Here is a 22,648-nt window from a genome sequence, read left to right as displayed (position 1 = left end):
TAGGCAGTTTCCATGAAGACGGGATCTGTCATAAGAGGGGAGGTAGGGCTGGGATGCCAGATGCCGGGTTCGGTGCTGTCTGACAGGAGAGCCATGGTGAGAGGAGGCAGAGCGGCCCCTGTGTCGGCGGGGCTAAGAGTTTGGGGTATAGGGTGGGGGGTGGTGTGTGCCTTGCTCTGTGGTCTCCCCAAGAACCCTCACTCCAGAGCAAGGGCCTCTGCTCCCCCCACCCCTCACTGCACTCCCTGCCTTCCCCAGCACCACCTGGGGTGTGGTCATGTCGGGGCAGGGAAGGCCCAGGCAAGGGGCTCATTCAGGGACAGGGGCCAATCTGCAGGGATGCTGGACCTGACAGCGATGTGGTGCTTCGGAACTCCCCTGGGATGGGTTTCTAACCAGTGGGATGGAAGGGCCTCTCCTTCCTGGGGTGCAGTTGGGGGAAATAGATCCATCATGAATGTCAGCCCTGAAAATGGAGGTTGCGCTACATCCATTCCTGGAAAGAAAAATCAGGCCCCTCCAGCCCAGGTGACTCAGAAAGTCATTCAGCAATGTTTGGGGTCCCCAGTTTAGGCTTTCAACTAGAGCTGAGCTGCTCAGGAGGCCAGATCCCTGTCCGTGGCTCCAGATGTAGGCTTTCTGCTGGGGGACAGGATCCTCACAAACACCTGTTTCTTTGTGGGTCACTCCCCTCTGACAAGCTGGGAGGCAGGGTGCAGTTGTGGGAAATCGTGTTTCCATGAGGAGAGGGCCACCAAGTGGTGGGGGCACAGGAGACAGTGAGAAAGAGTCCCGAGGCCTTTCTGGAATCAAAAAACTGGCAATTATGAAAAAGTGCATAATTTGTTTTATTGAACAGGCTGCTTATGTACGTTTGGATGGCCAGGTTCAAGGACTCTGCATCCCTCCAGGACAATAGCCTCAAGAGAAGAACAGAGCAGGAGGAGATATGGGGTTTCTCCCAGGAATGAGGCAGAACAGGGATTTCTGCAGATTTGCAAGGAGACCCCGACCACTGAGCACGGGGTTACAACCCCACGTGACCCCTGTCGTGTTTGGCTTGGGCTCTGGGTCTGGCCTGATCATGTATTCTTCCAGCTGAGTTCCAGAAACTCAGAGGGTAGACTTAGAGAGGCTGCGTTTGGAACCCGGTGTGGAGACGGAGGGTCGTTTATCCTGAGTCCCTTCAGCCTAATCACTGTAGCTCAGTTACAACACCACCCAGGCCCCCAGGGTGGCCGTGGAGGGAGAGCAAGCCTGGCAGGTGACCCAGGGGTCCCACTGCTGTTCCCCTCCTTTATCTTTGTTCCCTTTCATCCCGGAAGGTGTGATTGTCTCATGTCATGGTGACAAGCCATCTCTCCTCTGTCAGGTGGGGTCCCCACCCCCACTCAGCCTTCTCTCTGCATGGATGCTGAAGGACCAGGCTCACTTGAAGTTCTGAGCTTGAGCAGTAAGGTGGAAACAAAGAAACCAATGGAAACAAAGAAATAAATCATTGTGGCAAATCTCCCCACCACAGAGAAGCTGCCCTGAGTGGAAGGGAGGTTGCGGGCATGCCCATTTGTTTCCTGTCTCCCAGTGCTCTTCGCTTTCTTATTGCAGACCTGCATGGTTACAACAAAATGATCTGCAAAACTGAAAATATTTACTCTCTGGCTTTTACAGAAAAGGCTGACCAGCCTCTGGTTCCCGTACCGGTCAAATGATAGGAGTACATTTCCAGTTTGGAAACATCTGGGCAGGCCCAGGTTTGCAAAATTCTTTAAGAGTAGTTATGGAGTTTTGCTTCTAAACATTTTTATGGCTGTATACTTAACTGTGGTTGTGCTGTGTAATTCTGAGCCAGGATTTTCTCAAACTGTTTCTCATTTCTTATACCAGACACCCCTAAATTCCAAGGGGAATGGGATGTTAAGCAAGCCATGCAGTTTAGGAAAAAGATACAGATTTCATTTCCATTTAAGCATCGATGTATCTCCATCCTAGGCAGTATCGGTTCTGTGGTATTGATAGGGGAACTAAATAGCAACCAATTTTATAGAAAATAGTGGGTAATTGGGTACACAAGTTCTTCTTTTCAACATTTTTGTAGTGTTTGCAGTTTAAGATGACCATTCCTGAGAAACAGGCAGCCTCTTAGAATGAAATAGCATTTTCCCTGAACCATACTCAATTTTTATTTCGTAGACAGCCGGAAGGACAATCATACATCCAACAATTGGGGACCTCAAAGATAAAATGTAACTTTCTGGGAGCACACTCCCCCCGTCTCCCTCTGCTCTTTTCACTGTCCCATTGTCCCTGAAGGCTCTTTCGTATCTTCTGCTCATGACTCCAGTAACTCTTCCTCCTCTTTCCTCAGCTGGTAAGTTTACTTTTCTACTTTAACCAAGCAAACTGAAGCCAACAGAAGAGAACTTTCACCAGCAACTCCTAGCACATCCGCTCACCTTCTGATGTCTGTGACCTCACTCTCGCTTCCCCACCTCTTATTACAAGTGACATCAAAAGCCATATCATCCAAAAGTCGCCAGGGGGCCCATCCATCCAATCTCCGGGCTGTCTCTCCCACATGCATCCTCTCTGTCACTACCTCATCTATTTTGTTCTCCTGCTAGTTGGCTCCCATCAGTATATAAAAGTCCATCCTCTTAAAAGAAACAAACAGCACTCCTTGACCCTAATTCGCCCCCACCAATTGCCACCCCATGTCTTTGAAGCAAATCTTCAATGAGTAGTTTAAACTCACTGTCTACATATTTTCTTGAGCCATCCCCTTTTGCACCCACTCTGGCTTTTCCCCTGATCCCTCGCTCTATGGAAACTTCTCTGTCAAGGCCATCAGTGACCCCACGTTGCTAAATATAGTGGTCAGTTTTTAGTCTTCATCATGCTTGGCCCTTTGGCAGCATTTGACCCAGCTCTTCCATCCCTCCTCCCCCGTGTTCCTGCTTTACTTGACCTCCAGCCTATCGCTCTGCTTTCGATCTTCTGGCTGGTCTTTTGCCAACGTCTCCTCTTTTTTCCAAACATTTACTGCGAATGTGCCCCGGAGTTGGGTCCTGGGTCTCTCCTCTATCTCTCTGCTATACCTTTGGTGGAAGCAACCAGACTTGGAAATTGACATGCCATCAATTTCTCGATTTGTCCAAACTCCCTGATTCGCCCTTACCATTTGGAACTCTCTCCCTGATACTCATAATCTTTTTCTTTCATTCATCTTGCTTTCACATTCATACATATGTTCTACTGTGTAAATTACTTTTCCAAATTTTGAATCAGTCCATACATATCATGTGAAATGCTCAGATCTCTATTATTTCCACTAAGATGCTTATTCTACCTTAGAACCTTTCTGCATTTCTGTATTTATGTCAATAAAGTGAATAGTATTTCTACAAGCCTCATAGTTAAACAGTGTGTTTGTTTGGGGCTACTATGTAACATGGAATAATGATACATCAACATAGTCCTTTTTCATTTAATTTTATGTAACACCAAGATGAGGTTTTTGCACTGAAGACTGTTTCATTGAAATTTTACCTACGTTATGGACAGTCAGTTTATGTGAAAGCCCTCATTTCTCCCCTTTTCTGATATATTTTCCATTTGGCTATTATAACATATACCTTGGCATGAAATAAAATTCCAAATGCATTCACATAATAAAATTAATACATTTAAATTATATTTTTTAATGTTAAAAAGAAAGAAAAAAAAAACCCAGACCTCTCTACCTATTAGGCATTTCTGTGGCAATATCTAATAGACTCCTTAATCATGACATTGAAGAACTGAGCTGATTCCAGCCCCTTTCCACCTGCTCAGCCCCATCTTGTCCCATCCCCTGTGGATGGAGAGGACATCCATCCCATTTTCCAGGTCCAGATGTTGGAACCATGTTCTCTCTCTCTCTTTCTCTTACACACACACAGACAGCAAATCCAGCTTGTTAGAAAATTCTGGCTACTCTGAATTCATTAACCACCTACTCCCTGTTCCCCACCCTCCTAGGAGCCACCTTCAACCCCTTGTTGGACACCAATTAGCCTACTTCTTCCATCTTTGCTTTTCTACAATCTCATCCACACAGAGTCAGAGGGAGCCTATAAAAGCATACATTGAGGGGGTGGGTGTAGCTCAGTGATACAGTGCATGCTTAGCATGCATGAGATCCTGGGTTCAAACTACAGCACCTTCACTAAAATAAATAAATTAACCTCCTCCCAAGAAAACCCAAAACAAAAGCATAAATTGGACATCACCCATCCCATCAAAGCTCACTAAAAGGGTCACCATTCCATTAGGAGCCAAAGTCGTCCCAAAGTCTTCGAGGACACGGCCTGCTCTGCCTCTCCGCCCACACTCTCCCCATCACTCTGGGGGCCTCTGGCTCCGGCTCTTCCTTCTTCCTCCGGATCTATTCTGCTTCAAGTTCATTACTCCTTGAGATCTGCCAGGATTGCCTTATTCCCTCCTGCCTGCCTCCCACCCCACCACCATCACCTGAGTTTGCTCATATCACTCTTATTTTTCCCCAAGCTCTTGCTACCCCCATCATGTTGCCTGTTTTCTCTGCTAAAACTCTGAGCCCCCAGTGATGGGGAGTCGTGTCTATTTTGTTGACTAATAAAGCCCAAGAGCCTTGGGAATGGGTATAGTTACTAGATTCCCATAAGTAGTAGGAGCTTATACAGATTTGCTGAATGAATGCAGAGGTCCTGGTCCAATTCGATGGAGCACTTCTGTGTCCTGCTCAAAGATTAACTCTCCTTTCCTCCTGAGAGAGGGTGACCACTTCCTTGGTGATCAAAGGCAAGATCTATTTTCTTTATGCTGTTAACCTTAGGCGGGGAGACTGGGGGATCTTCATTTATATTTTAAAATTTGATTCACTCTGCAGTTTGTCTCCTGTCTATGTATCCTTTTGGGAAACCGTTTATGAGTGATCATTCTTCCATCAGATTGAACAGGATCCAGGGGGAAGTACCAAGCCTGTCCCATCGGCCATCCTGTGTGTCATGTCCTGTGACCCAGTGGATGCTCAGCACGTATGTGAACCAACAGGAGTGAGTGAAGAGATGGGAACATCTCATAATTGTGGTGGCTGCACTCTGTCCGATGCCTTGAGATTTGGGGAAGGGTTTACAACTGCAGAGGCGAGATGTCAGGTCCTCTGTGCTCTTCCTGAGTGCCCTGGCCTTACCCATTCCCCCAGCCCCCTCTGGGCAGCCAAGCCCAGGAGCTGGGCCACCGGCGATTGTGCTGATCAATAATCCACCTCACCCAAAGTCCGGGGGTAAGAGCGGCCAGCACAACTGTTTGTAGACTCTGAAGTCAGGTCCTTGGAGGAATTCCTCACTGAACAATGTTTTGGACCTTTTATTTTTCTCTATAGCCTCCAGCTGAAGAAACAGATTGCCTTAGGTACATGAAAGGTGAGGACACCTACTATCCCCATGGAGCCCAGGTGGGGCTGGGAGTCTGCTGTTTGTACAGCCGGTGGGCTCGTGTTGCTTTGGGCATCCCTGTGCCTGAATTCCTGCAGTACACTCGGTGGTAAGAACGGGGGTGCCTGGCAGGGAGGGAAGCGTGTCGGGGGACTACACAGCTGGGGAGACGTTAACCTGGGGTGAGCGGGAGCCGGCTGATGCATGGAATCTCGGTGCAGGGAACTCTCCAAACTCAGAGAGGTTCCCACTCCCGCAGGGTCCCTTTGATCAGGGTGCTAGGCTGTCAGCACTGCAGGGTCCCTGTGAGGATCATGGTGCCTTCAGGCAGTGGGAAGTGAGGGGTCCAGTGGCAATTAAATTAACTGTGCACCCAAAGCCAACCCCCGTCTATTTCAGCCTGTTTCCTATCTGCAAAACTGGAATGATGTTAACCATCCCGCAGGTTTGTTGATGGGCTGGGACACACTAGAAAGCCAGGAGCTGGAATTCCTCTGTGCCCTGATTGTTAACCTTCCTTCACACTATTTTCTCTCACAAGTTCAGTCTCTCTGTCTCTCTCTCATTCACTTGTAACTTTCTCTCCTGCTCTGGTTTCATTTGATTCCCACCCTCCTCCCAATCCCCAGATGAGTGAAATTAATTTCTGTGTGTCAGTTCCAAATTCCCGGGAAAGATGCTCTGTCCCCTCTGGATTGGTTGTCCAACCCATCAGTTGCAGTCAGAGGAGTGAGTCCCTCTGTGACCAGAGGAGGGGCTCTGCCCAGCCCCCCAGCCACCACTGTGGGAGCACATAGCTCTCCGAGGAGGAGGTACTGGCTGTGACTTGGTGTCACTAAGTGTGAATTTATCTCTCCTCTTGCGCCACCTCCATCCTCCTAAACAAAGATGAAAATTAAACACTCCCGAGATTTGTGTCATGGAACACTCAGGGTGGGGGCTAAGAGGGCTGGATTCCCTGCTGAGTGTAAGGGGCTACAGTGATCCCCCAACGAGAGCCTGTAAATGAAACAGCACCGGCCCCACCGGACACTTAGGTTGCTGAGTCTGCGTGACATTGAGCCAGGCTTCTGACCACAGCTCAGGGGTCTGGTCCGACCGGTTAGTCTTTGAAACCAACCAGCTTTGGATTCCTCAATCCCTCCCTGAGGTTTTACCTGAACCACGAGCTTCTGTATCTCTGAAGACAGATGATGAGGACCCTTCACTTAAGGCATTTGCACAGCCCTGTGCAGGAATTTGTGCTGCACGGTCTGCCCGGCGAGCTGACCAAAGTTCGTATTTTACTGATCTTAGAAATAGTCTGCTTTCCTGATGCACTGTTTCACTGAACAAGCAACAGAAGCCACCTCTGGCTGATAAAAGCCAAAAAGGGACTTAATGAAAAGATACTGGGAGGGTGCATGGGGTGGCCCAGACCAGAGCCGACCCGGGGTCCGTAGGAGATGTTGGGGAGCCCCAGGCACCAGGCTGCGCAGGGTGCTACCGGGCCCCCTGCTGTCCCAGCAGGGACCCCCCCTCCTCCTGACACTCCACCTCACTACAGGTTCATGTCCCTTCAGGGCCAGGTCACACTGAAGCCACCAGCACACACCTCAATGGGGGAGTTGGCCCCTTCTCAGCTGAGGGCGTGCCTGGTGTGGGGAGAGGCCCAGTTAGAGGAAGGCGGTTCCCCTACTGTTCCGAGTTAATGCGCAAGTCAGTGCCCATCACTCAGGAGAGCCGGGCTGTTCTGACCTCATTGTGGTGACTAGGCCGTCTGAGTTCACGTATTAATTTTTAGGTTGGAAGGCCCAAGAGGGAGAAAATGTGGAAGTTCTAGTACTTATTTTATATTTCCCATGTACCAGGTGCGGTAAGCAAGCCACTTCAGACAAGGCCCAGAGCAACCACTTTAATAGGCCACGGAGAAAGTCGTGCAGTCAGGCCTCTGCAGCCCCGAAACCCGTGTCCTCATCAGCTCCGTAGTTACCAGTGGAAGTTGTAGGGACTTATGGGACTGTGTGATCCTGTGGGGGCTTGGATGTATATGTTAAAATCCACATCTTCAGAAACTCGGCTAGAAACACAGCCACTGATTGTCTGCAAGGAGGCAGAGGAGGGGAGAATTCCAGCCTCTGGTCCAGCTTGTGAGGAGCTCAGAAATTGCTCCTTCTGTCCTGAAAACAACACCAGAGCTGAGGGAGCTGAAAACCCACTGCTCTTCTTAGATCCCGAAGAAAACTGAGGGGGAAAGCTGCTCCCAACCCAGAGAGGCAGCTGGGCAGGCTTGGAGAGTCACAGCTCCCAGGGCAGAACCCGCTTTTGTAAGAAACTCGGGGGAGGCAGATTTAACAGTTCCCTAAGGCCAGCTGGAGGCTCAGCGTGGGGAAGTCTGAGTGTGACAACTTCAGGGGGCCAGTCAGAGGTGGCCCCTGCTCTTTTTCATGCATTTTACTTCCAGGACAGTACCCTGTTCTCAGAGTGAAAATCATAGGAAAACTCCTCATGCTTCCTGCCAGGAAAGGATAAAATAGCTCTAATGAAATACACCCAGAACATTCTCTTCCATTGTGGGGGGTTGTGTTTATTTTTTTAAATGAGAAATTATTTTACCAGAGCCTAACCAGCCTGGGGGAAGGGAAATCCTTTCTGTCTCACCCAAATTAGGGTGAGGGGAAAGAGACACAATTGTGGAGGTCACAGCTCAGGGCACAGGCTCAATGAGAACTAATCACAGGACTACAGATGCCCTGCTCTGTCCCGCTCCCCCAACACCTTACCTCCATGTCAGTAGGGCCCCTGTGTAATAACAGGAATAAAATTAAAAGAAGTTAATGTCTCAGGAGTGTCTAGGGAAAACCCAAAGACAGCGGGCGGATGAAAACAAGGACTCACAGGCAGCTTTAGCCTCTCACACCAATGGCTGTAGCAAACTACACACAGCCCATCCCAGTAGATAAACAGAAAACCTCACAGAAAAAACTATTTATTTTGGTTCTCTTACCCAGTGCATTCCATGGTGCATCCTCACCTAGAATTGAGTGGAAGCAAGTCCATTTCAGAAGGGACATAACTGAAGAGGAATGGCTTTCCAGACTCTGAAGGGCAGAGAAACAGCAGCCTGGGTTAGAGAAAGGTGAGGGGTGGGGTAGGGGGTGGGCTGCCTTCTTCCCCAAATAAGGAACCTTCCTGAGGCCAGCACAGTGGGAGGGAGGGCCATGGGGTGGAAGCAGCCAGACTTCTTCCTGAGAACTGATGGGATGCCTCAAAGGGACCATTCAGGTGCCCATTCAGGTGTCTTGACGGTGGGAGCCAGTCGGTCTGCCTCAGAGCCCAGGACTGAGGTGGGTGCACAGCAGGCAGGTCTTACTTGGCCGGATCCATTTCACTTCTCCGAAGCCCTGTGTAAAACATGAAGCGTGAACGGCCTGGTGAGCACAGCTCTGCCCTCAAGACCGGTTTCTACTCCTCTCTTCCCAGAGAACAGCATCTCTGAGCCCGTCCTGGGTGACCTCACAGAGATCACTCTAGTGGCCCAGGCTAGTGACCGGGAACATGTACCTTCCTGCAGCCAACCACAGACGTCCACTGATGCATCATATACTGGCAAATATGTGAGTTCCTGTGCATTGGTCTAACAGCAGAGACTCTGCCACAGGCCCAAGAGGTGGTGTGTGGGACATACAGGGGTGCAGGACTGTACGCAGTGCAAAGGTGTAAGTGGTGGCAGGGTGCAGGGGCTGTGGAGGGTGAAGGCAGTTCAGGGGTTGTGGGGGTGCAGGCAGTGCAGGGAGTGTCAGGGGTGCAGAGGTACAGGGAGTGTAGGGGTGCAGGGAGGTGCTCAGGCAAGTGCACATCCTCGCAGTCAGCCTGACTACGGGAGGCTAGTGCAATGGTTTGGGGCGGCGGAGGCGGCGGCGGCGGCGGGTGGGAGGCTGCCAGGGCAAGCCGGTCGATTTCTTCTCTTCCTTGCAGCCTGGCCTGGGGGGGCCTTGGCCGCCGGAGATTCGCCAGATGTTGGAATCCAAGTAAGCTTGCTCCTGGGAGGTGGGGCGGTTAGGTCAGCAGGCGGGGGCAGCGGCAGGGGGGCGGAGCGGGGCTGCCCCTGGCGAACTGGTGGAATAGCTGCCTTTTCTCGGCTGCCGGGCCTGGGAGCGGCCTCTGCTGCCCCAGGTCGCCGGACACACCTGTCCCACTCAGCTTGCTGAGTGGGGAGTGGAGGCGGTGCCGTTAAGGTGTGGGGACCACGGGGGTAGGGGGGCTGCCGCGGGGGAGCCGGTCAATTCGCTCCGCTCTCCACCGCGGCGGAGCCTGGGGGTGGCCTCCGCTGCCCTAGAGCCGGGACGCCGGTCTCCAGGTGAGCTTGGTCCTGGGAGGTGGGAGCAGCGGCGCCAGGGGGAGGGGGTCCGTTCCAGGGAGCTGCTCCATTTCTTCTCTCCTCCGCGGCCTGGCCTGGGGGCGACCTCTGCCGCAGGAGATTTCCCTGAGGTCCGACTCCAGGTAAGCTTGCTCCTGGGAGATGTGTGCGGTGCGGTCAAGGAGCTGGTAAGGTGGTGGCTGCGGGGATAGGGAGGCTGCCCCGTGGTAGCTTGTGTATTAGCTCCATGTCTGCACCGCATGGCCTGCAAACGGCCTCTGCTGCCCCAGGTCCCGGGACACCCCTGTCCCACTTAGCTAACTGGGGGCGGGAGGCAGGGTAGTCAGGGTGCAGGGGTGGCGGGTTTCGGGGGCCTGCAGCTGGGAAGCTGGCCCATTTGCTCCCATCTTCCCCGCGGCTTGTCCTGGGGGCGGTCTCTGTTGCCCTGGGTTACGGGACACGTGTATCCTAGTCGGCCTGACCCTGGGAGGCGGGCGTGGTACGTTGGGGGTGGTGGCAGCAGCGGCGGGTTTTCCCATGAAGCTGGTCCATTTGCTCCCATTTCCTCTCATGGTTTGCTCTGGGGGCGGTCACTGTTGCCCCAAGTTCACCGGACGTCCATCTCCAGGTCAGCCTGCTCCCTAGAGGTGGCCATCGAGAGGTCAGGGGGCAGGAGCGGTGGCTGATGTGGGGGATGGGGATGCCTTGGGGAGTTGGTGGATTGGCTCCCGTCTCCCTGATGGCCTGGTGTGGGAGTCGTCTCTCCTGCCATAGATCACCAGACACACCTGTCCCATTCAGCCTGCTGGGAAGGTTCGCCGTGGACGGTGCCTTTAAGGTGCGAGGGTGGCAAAGGCGGAGGTAGAGGACCTGCAGCGCGGAGCTTGTCAATTTGCTCCCCTCTTCCCCGCGGCCAATCCTGGGGGTGTCCTCTGCTGCCCAAGAAGCAGGATGCCCGTCTCCAGGTCAGCTTGCTCCTGGGAGGCGGAAGCGATGAGGTCGAGGGGCAGGGGCAGCCGGCCGTCGCAGCTTCCTAATGGGGCCACTTCTTCTCCTTTCCCCTGACCTGGCCTGGGGACGGCCTCTCCCGCCCAAGATTCGTCTGACACACCACACCAGGTCAGGTTGCTCCTGGGAGGTGGGCGCGGTGAGATCAGGGGGTGGGGAGGAGAGGGGTGCTGCCTATTTTGAGCTGGAGGATAACCTCCCATCTCTCTGGAGGCCTGACATGGGGGCGGACTCTGCCGCCCCTCGTTCCCAGGTCACACTTCTCAGGGTCATATTACCCCGGGGGTGCGTTAAGGTGCGGGGGTGGCGGGGTGATGTCGAAGGTATGGAGCCTGCCGCTTGGGAGCTGGTGGTTTATCTCCCATCTCCCCAGCAGCTTGGCCTGGAGGCAGTCTCTGTTGCCCAAGGTTGCAAAGCACAGTTTCCCTGACAGCTTAGCCACCTGAGGTGGGCAGGATGTGCTGAGGGGGCAGAGGCAGCTGCCAAGGCAGCGACGGAGGGGGCTGTCCCAGGCCAGCTGGTCTATTTGTTCCCATCTCTACCTTTGCTGCCCTAGTTTCGCAGGACGTCCTTCTCCAGGTTTTCCTTCTCCTGGGAGGTTGGCGAAGTGCATGCAGCCCAAGGTCTGGGCTCTCCCCTGGGGAGGGGCAGAACTCTATTGTTCTCCTTTGTCTTTATTCTTCAGCGAAGGGGTTACTGGACCCAATTCTTAATTCTGAGAATGTGTAGCCTATGTTAAGGAAGAGCTGCTGGACAGTGTGTTTTCTAGGTGGGTTTTCACATCAGCTGATGCCCAAGGCAGGCAGGAAAGCTATTACTCAGAGCTCCTTAGTGTGGAGTTGGGGGGTGGCCCTGCTGTCCTCACCATACTTTTTAAAAATGTGTCACTCCCCTTTTTTTCCTAGGTGACATTTTAGGTTATTGGGTCACAGATTCCTGGCACAATCATCCCTGTTCTCAAACATCTTTTAAACTTGGATGAAGTGATAAGTAGGGGAAGAAGATGATTTGCTGAAAGGTAAGAATACTTAAATTTGCATTAAAGCTACATTCTGTCAATCTTTCTCAAATGATTTTTCTCGGATTCAAAATCCACGACCTAATGAATGTTGTACTCCTGTGTAAATCATTGATCTTCAGATCACATTTGTTAAATGGTCAATGAGATTTGTTAAGTAGATTATTCCTGAAAGGAAAAGCTCAGGCTTTTGAGAATTCCTTGTCTGATGTCACCCAGGCAGTCACAGTAGAAGACAGAACTGATATAAAAATCCCTCAGCTGCCTGAACAGCAAAGCTTCTGGGATTACTGATCCCTGAAATGCAGGTGACTCTTGATGATATTCTGGGGGGTGGTTTACATGATCAGATTCTTCCAGTCCTGTAAATGGGTTCCTTGGCCCCAGCCCCGGGAGAGCTGGTCATAAGGTCCATATCGTGAGGGGTGGGATGGGAAGGCAAGGTCTAAGAGCTGGAGTCACTGAGATTCCACACTCGCTAAACACAGACTCCAGAGCCTTATTGTTGTCAGGTTCTGTTCTGGATTTGAGAGTGTGTTCAGACATGATTCTTGCCCTTCAGGGGTCACTGCCTGGGTGGAAGTAACCTTTACACAAATCTGGGAAGGATGGCAATTAAGTAGATGGGCTGTTATGGTCCTCAGTATGCCCAGGCTCACTCTTCCAGGCACTCGTGGGACTAACGAGAGTCATGTTATTCACTCATTCACTGATTTATTACCCTTGAATTGATCATTTGTCCCATAGTAAGTGAAACAAGGGATCAGGAACATGAATTTTGTCCCCTCTCCCATCACTGATTGTATCTGTCAGTCGGGCGCCCTGTGTATGCATTGTGAAATGGTGGTATTTTTTGCCCAATGGGGCAGCACTGACAGTTCTGAGAATCAGGGGAGTCTCGTGGGTAGGACAGAACCGTGACACACATGGCAACACGCCACCATGTGAGACTGCATTGTCGATGCTCAGGTGACCCGATGTAGACCGCGGTGCTAAACCTGAGCGTGTTCAGTGATCTTGGCTGCTCTAAAAATACAGACTACAGGTCCCAAACTCTGGAGACGCTTAGGGTCTGCACCCCAGAATTCTGCATTTTAAGAAGCACTTTAACTAATTCTGATGAAGATGATCTGAGTGTCCCAATGAGAAACACTGGTGTGCGATTCAGCAATACTGAGGATTCTCAGGGAACGATGTCTTTTCAGGTTGGTCCAAGGTCCCTCACTTGAGACTTTTGCCTTGGGTTTAATTGTATGTGTTCAGAAGTGATGTCTCTCATTTCCAGTGCTTGTCAGCATGCTCTGTGCAGGGACTTGCACTCAGTAGATGGCAAAAACTATGATTCTTCAGGTCACCGAGCTAGAGTGTGAGTGATCTTTTATTTTGGTTTTCTTTATAGCAATGCAGAGTCTCCCGAGAAGAGATTCAGACTGAACAGCTTTGTGTCAGACTTTGGAAGACTGCTGGTGCCCAAGGTGTTCTCTGGCAGGGCAATGACGAATCTAGGTCCCTCTTTCACTGCTACGTCAATGATGTGGGCCACTTGGACAAGGCCAAATTTGCTATCCCAACCATAGCCCTTGACAGAGATATTCAGCTCCAGGAAGCCATCAGATGCAGCAGGTGGCCAGAGGAGGAGGCGAACGGGCTCATGAAATGTGACATCCCCAACTTCATCAATACGGACCAGAACTCTTCCTTTGGGGAAGATGATCTCCTGATTTTGGAACCACCAATTGTTCTAGAAGATAAGCCAGTTGCTCAGACCTCACACATAGAATTGAATTGAGAAACGTGCTTTGTCAAGTGTCTTTCTGAAGATGTGAAGTTTGTCTTTGTATGGCAGGAATTCCCCTTTCACAAAATTGTATGTGTTTGTGTCTGAGAGAGAGAAATGGAGACAGACAGAAAGACGGAGACAGAAGAGCACCCCCTCAGAAGAGAGCTAGTTAAGGTGAGTTTTGTGCTTTTAAAAACATTTGGGGTTTTGGGGGGAACAAAGTATTTACATTGTCTCATTCTCCTAGTTGGAAACCTTGGCCCCATACTCAGTGTTAGCGGCCTTGAATGGGGATTGGCACGGTGCATTTCATCTGGCGCTGCCACATCCATGCTCTGCCTTTAGCACGTTGCTTTGCCTCTCAGGGCTGCCACCCTTTTAACTGTAAGGAGAGGAGTCTGGAGTAGGTGATCCATCCCAGCTCTGCTGTTTTGCAAATTTCTGATTTCGTATTCGGATGAGGCTGGGATACACCCAGAGCAGTATAAACCAGGCCCTACCTCCTGTCTCTTGCTGGGGCATCCCTTAGGCCTGTGCCTTCTACCCAACCCTTTACTGAGCCCAGCTTTTGTCAGGAGCCCAAGAGCCTACCGAGATGGCAGGGGACGTCTCTCGTGGTCACGGTGGCCATCATTTCTATTGGTTGTGCTGAAACAGCTCTTCTGAGATCCTCCGGCCACCCTTGCTCCAAACTGAGGACAGCCCTACCGTTCCTTTCCTAGGAGGAGGATCAATCCTTGGTGCATTTTATGACAATCCTGTCCCCAGGAATGCACGGAAGGTTATCAGCTGAGTGAGGGGAGGTGCCTCTGTTTCTCTGCGTCCCTGTATCTCGGTCTGCTCACAGTGCCCTGCCACCGGCTACTGAGCAAGAAAAGTGCTATTCACCATGATGGGTGTTTTGCAGATGTGTAGGCGATGGTCGTGTAGCTCGTGTGTGGGCTTTGAGCTGGGATGGTGAAGAGCTTATAAATACCTCATCAACATTTATTCGAGGTGGCCTGGTGCCACACAGACTTGATTCATGAAGGCATCAAGCCTACACACTAGTTTGGAAACAACTTGGTTTTGATCAGTCACACTGCATGCATGACTCACTGCTAATCTCTGGGTGGTTTTTTCATTTTAGATTTATTCACCCAGTGTCTTGCTTAAGCTGAAAAATACTTTTATTTCACAAGAATATTCTCAGATTCTTTGTTTTCACTCATCCAGTTTTTTAATTCCTTTAAAAATTGTTGTGTTTATAATGCCTCCTTATTTCTATCATCTCTAGGTTCCCAGTGGCCTGAGACATGCCGCAGACTTTATGTAGGAACTGTACCATCAAAAGAAATCCCCTCGCCATAATATCTTTTGAGGAAAATATTATTCTTTAAGACTCTAACACTAAATCGTAGAAGAAAGCATGGAACATTTCTTGTAGTTAATACATGTTCATGCAAAAAGAAATTTGATATTTTCATTGAAAAATGTTGACTTTAATAACTTTTACTAATGTGAATATTATTATTCATTATTTAATTAACCAAATAATACCACAGTTATTTATTATTAAGATTGAAATCTATTTACACTGTCTCTCAATTAGAAGACTGAAGTGTATTTAAAAGATGGAAAAATACCCATGATGACACCATCTTTTTTATTAACTAAATATCAAGAACTGTGCAGGGTTAAGATTTGTCCCCCTGCAAGCTGCCAGGTTAGCATGAGGTAGTCTGTGGATGCTGCCAGAAGACAGGACACTCCCACAGGATCAGAGACAAAGGACTTCCTGCCGGCACAGCAGGCAGCCTGGGGTTCATGTTCATGTTGGTTCCTGAGCTCTTTTCCTATTGCTGTTGTAACTATGGACCACAGACTCAGTGGCTTAAAGTAACACACATCCATTGTCTCACTGTTCTAGGGTGCAGAAATGCAAAGTCAATGTCAGTGGGCTAAAACCAAGGTGTGGCCAAGGCTACGTTCCACACTGAGGCTCTTGGGAGGGATTCATCTTACTACCTTTCCAAGCTTGCAGTGGTGCTCACACTCCTTGGCCCAGAGCCCTGTGTCACTGTGACTTCTGCTGCCACATCACATCTCTGTCTCTGACCAATCTGCCTCTCTCCTCTAAGGACCTCCATGATGACGTTTGCTTCCCACAGTGATCTGCCATCCCAAGGTCCTTGACAGTCACACCTGCAGAGTCCCTTTTGCCATGCACAGTGACATTCCTAGGTTCTAGGGATCAGACCGTGGACATATTGGGGGCCATTATTCTACCGAGTTCTTCCCTTTGGCCCCACTGGTTCTTGTCCATCCCACATGCAAAATGCATCCACCTCATCCCAACACCCTCCAGAGTCTCATTTACTACACCATCAACTCAAAGTCCAACATGTAGTCTAACTATTATCAGCTCAAAAGCCTAAATATTTTCATCCTCATCACCTAAGTCAGGCATGATTGGGACCCTGGGTGTGATCTTCTCTGCTCAAAATCCTGCAATGGCTTCTCATTTCACTCAGTGAAGAAGCGAGTGTCCTTATGGTGACCTTACAGCTTTCCTCCCCCTCCCGAAGCTGAGCTCATCTCCGGTTTTCTCCCTTGCTCACTCCGCTCCAGCCACACTGGCCTCCCTGCTGTCCCTTGGGGATATCAGACATGCACCCACAGGCCTGTTGCCCTGGCCAGTCTCTGTCCAACTCATATGCTGAAATCCTGAACCCCAGGACTACAGAACATGACCCCACTTGGAAATAGGGTTGTTGCAGATGTCATTGTTTAAGAAGAGGTCATTAGGGTGGGCCCTAATCCAGTATGACTTGTGTCTGGATAAATAGGGGCAATGTGGACAGAGAGACACGTGTACATGGGAGATGACGTGATGAGATGTGGAGAGAAGACGGTCGTCTTCAAGCCAAGGAGAGAGGCCTGGACCAGCCTCTCCCTCCCAGCCCTCAGGAGGAGCCTGCCCTGCTGACACCCTGCCTGCAGACTCCCCACCCCCAGGGCTGTGAGACAGTGAGCCTCTGTGGTTCATGTCACCCAGTGTGCGGTGCTGTGTTAGAGGGAGCTCAGCAACTAGCACCGCGTTCTCAAGGTCCTCAGTGAGCCCAGCTCTGGCCATCTCATTTTAACCTGGAAACTGCCTTCCCCTTGTCTCTGCCCCAGAAACCCCCTCTCCCTGATCATATTATTTCTATCACCTTCTAGAATACCATATATTTCACATGACTGTCAAGACTGTAGTTTATGTTCTGCTCCTCCTCAGTCCTACAGGGACAAGGATCCTTATTTGTTCACTGACGGACCTCAGGTGGCTTGACCTGTACCCGTGGCACAGCAGTCAATACAAATTGGCCGGATGGAAGGAGGGATCTTTCCTTACATTCACAGGTGAGTGAACGAAGATTCCGGGGGACTGAGAGTTTCGCTCAGGCACAGAGCTGGTAAGTGTCAGGCCAAGGTGGGTTTCAGGTACCTATGAACCTGAGGGAGGCTTGAGTGATTCCCTTTCCATTGATTAGTATTTCTCAGGTGTCTCTTTTTCTGGCTCTAACTTTTGACTTCTTTCTGTTATTCTTCTAAGCTTTCAACCAGTTTTAAGTTTTAATTCTGCTTTGTCTCAGGTAAACAAATGAAATCTGTAAATCTTTTAACTCATTATATATTTCATCTAAATACATTGTGATTAGTGATGATGTTTTATTTCTGGCATCTTGTTTTGTGATTTCTATTTGCTTTGCTCTGCTTTTCTCCTGCCTGTTATATACCTTGCAGTCATGGTTAAGAGCATGGCGTCTAGAGACAGCCTATCCGGGCTTGGTTCCCTCCCTTGCTAACCATGTAACCAGTATATGTAATCCCTTTGAGACTCACTTTCTTCATGTACAAAAAGTGGTACTATCCGCCTCAAAGACTGTGAGCATTAAGTGATAAAATAGATGAAGAACTTAGAATAGTGACCGGCCTATTTTGCGTTCTTCATTTTGACTTCTTTATTCTCTTTTTAAACAATTACTTTAGAGATTACTGTTGAATTTTAATGAACACCCTAGATATTGAAGATTAAAATGTTACTTAACCCATTCATTGAATTTTATATACCAAATGATATCTGTGTTTTATTTCCATAAGTTCTGTTTGGTTCTTTAAAAAATTGATCTGTTTTCTTTTTCATGATGTCCTGATTGTTCATTATGTTATATAAGATTCATTTTATCTTTTAATGATTCAGTCATACTTCTTTTATGCTCTCTCTTAGATTGTTTCATAATTTTAGGCTCTGGAATAGTAATCATCTTGTGTTTTACGGTTAGATCTTTCTTCCCAGTGGCACTGATTTCCTTCTGTTTTTAGTTGTGTGTCTGTGTGTGTGTAGAGTTGTGGGAGCTTCTCTATAGTGAGTACATATTTTTTCCTATGATTGTCCCTTACATCTTGGTTTTTAAAGTTTCCCTAGAGAACAATTTTGTGTTGCTTATCCTAAGGCTCCAGGTGATATGATCAACCTTGAATTATTATATTTTTGGTTTGGGAATTCCGGAATCTTCAGTGGAGTATCAATTTGGATTCTACATTCATATAAAGCAGGGGCGTGGAGATTAGATTTTTTTAAGGGAGACTTTGTTTTTCCCTAGAGAACTGGTTGTTACACCCCTTTCCTGTGTGCACATGTGGAGAACTTTGAGTCTCCCTTTCAGTGAAGAGGCAAGTCTTCCAACACGTCTTATGCAGAGGTTTCTATAAAGGAAGACTCTTCTACATCTGGTATGGACCCTGTTTCCTAAATGGACATTGTATCCCTATTTATGTGCAGATGAAAACCCCTTCCCTCCAGGGTGCGGTGGCATCAGCTCACAAGATTACCATTTTGGCGTTAAGTGTCCTCTTTGTATTGTCACCTGGGAACTTCTCTCTCCATAGTTAGCTCTGTGTTACTTTTGTTGTATTTTACCCGGCATTACTGAAAGTTTTACTTAAAAGGGATCCTAATTAGCTCTGTTTACCTGTTTCCAGAGCTGAAAGCTTCAGTTCTAAAGTATCTGTTTGATTTTTCTTAAAAATACATTCCAGTATATTTCTCTGGTGAAAGTCTTGACCCTGTTATATATTCTCCCATCATTTCCTTATTTTCTTGAATGTGTTAAAAGTATTTTATACCCTTTATTTTTAACTCTGATGCCTACATCACCTGGGGTTTGCATCCTTTATCTAATATTTCTTATTCTCATTTTATCCATCATATAGTCTTGACATGTTGCATGTCTAGAAATTCTTTATTACATGGAAGATATTGCAAATGAAAAATCCATATCTTATCTTCCATAAGAGGTTTTCTACCTTCCCGTTAGGCAGACAGGGTGAGGGACTGATCATCTCACTCCAATCAGGCCCTGAGTTGTGTCAGGACAGAAGTGCCGTTTTTCTTAAGACAGCTTTGAGGTATACTTGGCAAAATAATTTTCACACATTTAAAGTGTACAACTTAATACATTTTGACATGTGTATCCACAAGAAACCATGACCACATTCAAGACAGTGAACATACCCATCACCCACAAAACTCTTCTCCTGCATTTTGTTGTCCCTCCCTCCCTCCCCATCTATTCCCCTGGAAACCATTGATCTGCTTTCTATCACAACATACTGGTTTGCATTTTCAAATCGTTGTATGAATGGATTCATGCAGTATCTACTCTATGTTCTCTGACTTCTTTTATTCAGTGTAATTATTTTCAGAGTCATCTGTGTTCCTGTATTTATAGCTTATTTTTCTTATAGCAGAGTATTGCTTAGTGCTGAGTTTTTCCTGAATAGTTTATTGTGAGCAGTGTTTGGATAGAACATCCTTTGTTTCTTCATTTACTTCTTGATGGATGCATGGGTTGTTTACAACTTGAGCTATTATAAATAATATTGAAGTGAATATTTAGTTACAAGTCTTTGTATGGACATATGCTTTTATTTTCTAAAGCATCAGATGAGGAATATCTGGCTTATACGGCAGATTGGTGTTTACCATTTTTAAAGAAACTGTTAAACAGTTTTCCAAAATGGTTGTGCTATTGTAAATTCCTCGTGGTGTGTATCAGTTCTGGTTGCTCTATTTCCTTGCCAGCACTTTGGAAGGTCAGTCTTTCTAATCGTATACATTCTAGTAGGTATGTGTACTACTATCTCACTGTGGTTTTTAAAAGCATTTCTCTAATGACTAATGGCATCTTTAATCAGCATCTTTTCACATGCTTATTATCCATCTGGATATCTTTACTGAAGTGTGTTTTCTGGCCTCATTCATTCATTCAGGTGTTTGCATTATTATTGAGTTTTGAAAACTTTTTATTCTGGATCAGACACAAAGAAAGACCTTTACCAGATATATGATTTGCAAATAGCTTCTGTCTATGGCTTGTCTTTTCATTTGCTTTGCAGTGTTTAGAAGAGCTTTGAAGAGTCTTCATTTTTGTAAAGTTCACTCTATCAGTTACTTTTTTTAAAATAGATTATACTTTTGGTGTCATAGCAAAGAAATATTTGCCAAACCCAAGATCATAAAGCTTAAGCCTATGCTTTTTCTCCTAGCTGTTTTATAGTTTTAGATTTCCTATTAAGATCTATGATCCACTTAGAGTTAATTTTTGTATATTTTGTGAAGTGTGGATCAAAGTTCATTTTTTTTTTTTTGCATATCACTATCTAACAATTCCAGCACTACTTGTAGAAAAGATCCTTTTCTCCACTGCAACCTTTTGAGAATCAATTGTCTATATAAGTGTTCGTTTAGTTCTGAACTTTCTATTCTGCTCCATTATTCTACTTCCCTGTTTTACACCAACACCATACTTTCTGATTACTGTAGCTTTATAAAAAAAAGTCTGAAAATCAGATAGTGTAAGTCTTCCAAATTTGTTTTTCTTGTTCAAAGTTGTTTTGGATATTTGGGATCCTTTGCATTTTCATGTGAATTTTAGAATCAGTTTTTAAATTCCTTACATCCTCTTCTGCCAAAATTCCACCCATGTCTTTGGCCATCTCCAAAGCCACATTTTCTGAAGAGGTCTCTCTAGATCCTAGGTGAAAGTAATTCCTCTTTCATCTGTGCTCCATTCACATTTCTTAATATTTGATTACATTTATTCATATTTGGCTTTATGCACTTGTCTGATCTTTCCTGCCATATAGTAAACCTCTCAAGATTAGGAATCTTGACTTGGTTCCCTCTGTCTGCTGAGAAAACTAGTTCTATGCTTTGCAGGAGTGAGCCCTGCAGTAAGAGGTATCTGCAGCACACATCTAGCTCATTGCTTGCATATCGTCAAGGAATCCTGCAGATTTAGAATTGTTTATTGATTGTTGTCTCCAAGACGGCTCAGCCTTTTTTATTTCTATTGCTACTGCTGCAGTTTCAAAGAACAATGGGCTAATTATTTTCCAAATATGAAAACATACTGTAATTGAGTTGTGATGCAAATTATGTGCTGCTGTGTCTTAAAAACCTGCTTAGTGTTCACAGGCCCCTTCACTCATGGAACTTTTGGGAGAATGACATATCCTTAGAGATAACACTGCTGACTTTGGCGACTTGAGCAGCAGTATCTGAACTCACTCCTGCTGTTTTTCCAGTGTCCCCTCTAGCCCTCCTCCAGCCCTCCATGCCCGAACCTGCAGTTCTGCCCTCGAAATGCCTATTACTTCTCAGGAAGACTTCCCTATGAAACATAATCATATCCTTCTTGTGGGGACATTCAGTCCAGTGACCTGACAGCAGGGGAAAATGTTTAGTCTGCTCTTGGTAGAGCCTAAACTCTTCCATACTTATTAGAAGCAAATCCAATGAGGAAACTGTGTTGGCATCTAACAAATCAGCATAAATGTCTGATGAGGAAGATCAGCTTCCCCATCCCACTCAGGCGTCATGTTGGTGTGACACTCACCATGGCTAACATTTTCTCCTGTGTGCAATGAAAGTTTCAGGACATTATGAATGGCTTTTTGTTTTTCTTCCTTGGTCTTTCCACATTTACTGTGTCTGGTGAGATTATATGAATCCTGCTTATTTTCAGCCCAGCACTTACCCTTTTTAAAGGATCACGTGTTTAAAAGGCTAGTGGACAATTTGTTAGAAGATAGAAATCCTTAGATTTTGGTCCTAGAGTTGAATATTGGTTAGGGGTGAATGAAAATTCCCATTAAAATTTTAAATTCAGTATTACAAAGTTTTAAAAATAGTTAAATATTAGCCAATTCCATTAAACACTTCAGCAGTTATTTACTTTTAATCCTGCTTCTGGGGCAATTTTGCAATGATTCCCTCCCTTTGTTGATTCCCTCTTTGTCAGAATCCTTGAGAGGCCCCTGTCATCACTGTCAGTATCATCATCATCATCATCATGGAACTGATTCCTCTGGAAAATTCTAGGAAAATAAACAGATGGGTGGGGTTATATGTAGGTCAATGTGTGCATATACAATAAGAACAGTTATCAGACATTAGATGCAAGATATCCATTTTATTTAGAGAAGAATGTGGTCATGAAATCCTGATGTGGTGAATGAAGGAGCAGTGGGAACAGGATAGTCAGTGGAAAGGAGGAGGAAGTGAGTGAAGCGGGGAGCATAGATCCTTGGTTAGCCGATCATCAAATTGGTGTGAATGAGGGGAGTGTGGTGGCAGAATCATGTTCCTCCCCTGCCACAGGTTAGCCAACAGTGACATGTTTCTGTACATGGCAAAAGGGATGACAGATATATTAGGAGAAATATCTTAGAGGATTTCTGTATTCTAAATTCTCTATTAGCCTTTTAAACCCATGATACATTATTAAAGTTTAGTGGAGGGCCACAAATAAAAAGGATTCATATAATCTCACCACACGTACTGAAGGTAGAAAGACTAAGGAAGAAAAACAAAAAGTCATTCATAAGTGCCTTGAACCTTAAATTGCTCATGGGAGGAAATGTCACACAAGATGAGTGTCACAGCCACATACATAATGCCTGAATGGGAGGGGAGAAGGGGATCCTGAGATGAGACAATAAGGTGAGTAGCCTGGATTGTC

General features: G+C 47.2%; 1 long non-coding RNA gene and 1 pseudogene across 4 annotated transcripts; both read left to right on the top strand.

Moving 5' to 3' along the window:
• Positions 1–1,678: 1,678 nt before the first annotated feature.
• Positions 1,679–9,039, top strand: LOC135323031 (uncharacterized). Of its 4 annotated transcripts, XR_010384116.1 has the most exons (5): positions 3,736–4,818; positions 4,968–5,054; positions 5,402–5,562; positions 8,444–8,571; positions 8,916–9,039. It is a non-coding gene; the product is annotated as an uncharacterized LOC135323031 (long non-coding RNA). The 4 variants fall into 4 exon arrangements; XR_010384117.1 differs by lacking the exon at positions 8,444–8,571 and having other exon boundaries at positions 8,916–9,034; XR_010384118.1 differs by lacking the exons at positions 3,736–4,818; positions 8,444–8,571; positions 8,916–9,039 and adding an exon at positions 1,679–1,751 and having other exon boundaries at positions 5,402–5,836.
• Positions 9,040–12,960: 3,921 nt separating this feature from the next.
• LOC135318463 (melanocortin-2 receptor accessory protein 2-like) lies at positions 12,961–16,977 on the top strand (annotated as a pseudogene).
• Positions 16,978–22,648: the final 5,671 nt, after the last annotated feature.

The sequence above is a fragment of the Camelus dromedarius genome, chromosome 15, assembly GCF_036321535.1.
Source record: "Camelus dromedarius isolate mCamDro1 chromosome 15, mCamDro1.pat, whole genome shotgun sequence".
In the NCBI taxonomy this organism is placed as follows: domain Eukaryota; kingdom Metazoa; phylum Chordata; class Mammalia; order Artiodactyla; family Camelidae; genus Camelus; species Camelus dromedarius.
This window is presented reverse-complemented; position numbering and strand designations above follow the sequence as displayed.